Source organism: Pseudomyrmex gracilis, unplaced genomic scaffold (assembly GCF_002006095.1).
Source record: "Pseudomyrmex gracilis isolate BER0280 unplaced genomic scaffold, ASM200609v1 scaffold_15, whole genome shotgun sequence".
Lineage (NCBI taxonomy): Eukaryota > Metazoa > Arthropoda > Insecta > Hymenoptera > Formicidae > Pseudomyrmex > Pseudomyrmex gracilis.
Genome location: NW_018020599.1, coordinates 88,291 through 93,235, shown reverse-complemented (window position 1 = coordinate 93,235; position 4,945 = coordinate 88,291).

Here is a 4,945-nt window from a genome sequence, read left to right as displayed (position 1 = left end):
ATATGTTCATTACCACTATTGTTAATTCAACTTATACGAATTTGTTATCTTTATTACCATATGCTTGAATTAAAAAAACAAGATATTTCAGATAACAAACTGAAACTCAACTAAACGCATTTAGTTGAGTTAATAGTATTTTTTTCTCAGTGTAATATATCTATCTTCTATACTTATATTCTATATTTACATATTTTGGTTACATTACTGAAGCGCGGTTAATAGGTAGCGGACATACATGTTTACACGATCGTGAGTGTTAGAGCGATTGCAGTAAAGCTTAGGAGGAAGCAGAACCGCTTCTTTGAGTGCCGTTTTCCCTTTAATATGCCGCTTCATGGCGTGCACTATTGGCGTGCGATTGTGTCGAGATATGATACTGTGCAGGGTTGTTAGTGTATAATACATTGAGTATAATACATAATCTTATAGATGTATAAAATACGTATTATACATTGGCAGTTTTTGACATATAAAAAATGGCGACACATATACAAATATTTCATAAATTACAATTTTAATTTTGTACTTTTTATACAATTCTTTAGTTTTTGATTTTAAATTAATATAAATTAATTTTTAATATTAAAAAAAAAGTTACTTATAAAATATTTACTACTGGAATGAGATAAAAATGTAAAGCAAAAAACAAACAATGAGCAAGAAGTAATGAAGAAACAAGCACATTGATGATCATTGCAAAACGTGAACATTTAAATGCCAAAATAAACAAAAATCATTTTAATATAGTACCTCAGTAAATTATTATTATTTCTGCTAATGGAGGACAGAAAATAATGAAAAAGTAATGTTTTAAACATAAGTAAATTTATTAATTTTACAAAGCGAACTGTGTTACATCAAACAAACTATATTCAAAAAAAGATAACGTAAACTTTAAAGAAGATATTCTTCATATCTATAGTATACACAGTTAAACTGTGTTAGAATACATTCACCTACACACGTCTTCTACACATCTCTCTACGTAAACACTGCTCTACATAGTAAAAGAAAATATTATTTTAAAAACTTATTTATAAAATGTATTTAAAAACCTAAGTTATAGGTAAATAGTTATTGAGTACTAATCTTAGAAGTAGAAGGCTTCATGAAATTTTTTTTTTTTTTATAGAAGCGTTTTTTATCCATTTTGTCGTGAAAATGAATCAACCCTTCCGACGCTCCATAAGAAAGACGATAAATCTTTTTTAAATAACAAAATCAATATATGTTTTTATTACAACTCAATATTTTGATTATAATTTAGTGATAACTTATAACTTATACCAATAAAAATATATAACATTTTTATTCAAAAATAACTTATAATTTAGTTATTTTTGAATGAAAATATTATATGTTTTTATATTTGTATAGATACTGAAATTACTACAGTAAAGACCTCTTCATATAACTGCACTCACAAAAATCTTTTTGTGATTATAATGTTATTTACGAATTAGAAGCTACGTGTAATTTCAAGCATGATTATACATACATGTGAAAAATAAAAGATATATCTCATATGTGTGCTGTGTAATTTACTTCCTTACTTTATACATGTATACTACTATTATACATATACTTATAGGAAAGCAACAGATCTCTATCATCTTTGAACGATACGCTGTGTCACACGTGTATATAGTATATATATACCACAATAATATTAAAGAGTTACTGTTGTGTCAATTTGAATATAATTTGTAATATCTGTTCGTTTCGCACAGTAATTAAGACGGATTCATGAAATCAATAACTTGTTATGCGTTCTGTTCTCTCTCCTCGTGATTAATATGATGTTTAAGCAGCAACTTTTCTTGCGACATTATTACGACATGCGACACAGCGTGTGATTATTGTAGACGAGGCTTAAGATAGGTAAATTAAGTAAATTAGGTTAGATTAATTCTTATAAGATGAAAGACTATTCGATTTGCTATTATTGAAATTCCGACTTGAAAAGCTTTTAGATGCCAGCTCTTCAAAATCTGACTTTGCGACAACAACCGACTCGAGACAACAGTTTTTTTTGCTGTCTTCTTATTCTCTTTTCTTAGGCACAACACCAGCGTTTATACTAGCGGTGACTCTTTCAACCGACCTTGAAGGATGTTTTCGACTAATACGACTTTATAGCACTCGGAATAACAGAATCAAAGATATATGTATCTATATCAACTTTAATTAACACAAATAGCAGATATATGCGTTCAACAAATAATTCGTTTATCACGCAGATCTACGTTGCCGCAGCTCTGTTCCGCACAACTTATGCCGAATTGCTATTCGTATATCTATCGACGACGCCGTTCTTCTCCGCACGTCCGGTACGACTTTTATATTGAGACATCCGCGCTGGTCCTACTCGCCTTGCTCAATTTCTCTCCACGTACCTTCTCGAACCTTTTCACGTGGACGCCAGCTGATCGTGTTTTTTCGTTCGAGCTATCGCCGCGGGACGCGATATCCTTGCTGTGCCGGCAAGTGCTGTCACCGCGCAGTCGATTTCTTACAAAGGAAAGATTTAAGAGAAACTGTTTTTTATACTTACAAATTAGAGAATGAAAATAATTAAAATAATAAAATATATTTACCGGTCTATTTGCGCCTGGTGTCTTATCAAAAGTTTTTTCAGTTTGTTCTGTCTTCTGCGAAGCTGTTGGATATTTAGAAGAACATGTTGCCTCGTGGTTTGCTGTTCTGCAATCTCTATATTCTGTTGCTAATTCACTCACATTTTTCATAATTTAATCTAATATTTGGTTTGTTGCATTTTCTTTGTTTTTAATTTTATGTTCTATCTTCGATTCACTTTTCCATGCAACACATTTGTTTTTTTCACTTCTTTTACTTTTATAATTTACACACACTTGTTCGGTATAAAGTTTTTTAGTATTTTTTTCCATTTTATCTATTTTTATATAATGTCTTCACTCTTCAAGTAAATCTTTTAACCCCGATAGAATATCTTTCCAATAACTCTCAAATTTTTTAGAGTGTCAGAAAATAAATTTGTACTGACTCGTACTATTAGTTTTCGCGAGTGTTGAAGTCAAACTAAGTGGAAACTTATACCATCGAGTACACAGTAGATAGATGACAGAAAATCCCTACCATCATATTCTTGGTTTAGGCTTGGATTGGATCGGCTTGTTTAAAAGCCAAACCGAAGAAAGCCAATCCTGCCAATCCTAACTCAAGAAAAAGAAATTGCCTTAGAGCAAATCAGAACGCTGTAGTCCCTCGTAGGAAAACTCTTAATATTAGTATAGTTCGGTTTTATTCTCACAAATAACGCTTACTTACAATCTTTTCCTGCCATTTAATTTATCTTAAGGACGAGCGTGATTTCATACATCTTGCCTTGACAGCAAGGTGTATAGAAAATAAAAAATGTAAGTACATAAAAATTTTTACGGAATATGTACAAAACAATCTCGCACTTCACACAAAATATTAAATAATAATGTGTATTCTGATTGTTTTCCAAATATTATTGGTATTGTTATTATTAGATATTATTTTCTCTGCATTAATTAGCGTCAGTTGTTCCATGGTAGTTGCCATTTTTAACTCTTTGCGGTCCACCCGAAAGCGCTTGAGCGCGACAACATCGTGGGAGATGCAAATCAATTATTCGATATAGATTTTAGATTTAAATTTGACTTGAATAATTATCATTTATTAATAATTAAAAATTAACCGTTGTTTAATATCCATTGATAAATATCGGTTCAACATCGATCTTACTTTTATTTAATTACATACATTGCTATATACTTAAAATAACATATTTATAGGCAGAATTATTTATAATATAATAATCCTATTTATTATTAAGAAAATTGCATAATAAATAAAAAGTTGTTTGAAATATATTTTATTTATTTTTATATATAAATATTTTGGAGTAGTTTTCTTAAATAAAATGTTTTAATTAAATATATATATATTTTTTTTTTTTTCAAATCAAACCTGAAAACAGCGTTAAATGATTGGGTGTGTGTATAGTATCTTTATCATCTATATTATCTTTATTATCTCGGAAACTATTTTTTTATTCTGAGTAAGATGGTGACATGTATACGCGCCGGATTGGTGGTTCACGTCGAATCAGCGTAGCAGTGAAACTTGCGGACGCATGACGTCACGCAGTAGAGAAGGTAATTTACGATTAATGGTGGGAGTATATATATAACCTTAGCAATCAATGCTACGACTATAGACGTAAAATATATAGCCTGCGCGTTTGTTTGAAAAAATGTCTTTACGATTGACAGAGACAACATACTTTGAACTGTAATTCTCTCTCTGTCTATCAATGTCTGTGGTGGGATCAGGGCCTACCTGTTTCACACACACACATACCGCCTATATATATATATATAACCTGCCATCACCCCTTAATCTCTTTTATTCCTCTTCATCCCTACTTTTCCACTACTATTCAATCAGCGAAGATTTCTTTTTCTCCCACTACTTCGCTAGACAAAGATGAGGCTACAGTTCAACATCAGCTGTCTCTCTCAACGTCGAAGACATTTTCTCAACATGACAAAGGTAGGGAACACGCAGTCTATATATTCTACATCTATGGCTACGACGCGAAGCTACGCCAAAGAATTGTACAAAAAATTAAAAACGAACTATTTTTTATAAATTCATATTATATGTAGTTGAGTCTATCTTTATCTTTCTTATATTTCACTATTACATTTCTAAAAACTGAAACGTCAGATGTATGGATATGGTTATGCTATGAAAGTTAAGTCAAACAGCGTTGTGTTTAGTCACATGTAGGGATGCGTCGGTTACTAAGGTATTCTCACTACCAATCGTAAATTATTCTTTTCATTGTGTGACGTCACGTGTTCGCAAGTTTCAAATTGGCAATGCTGGTCACACAACCAGTTTCATGGTAACGCTGTCCATCTCCATC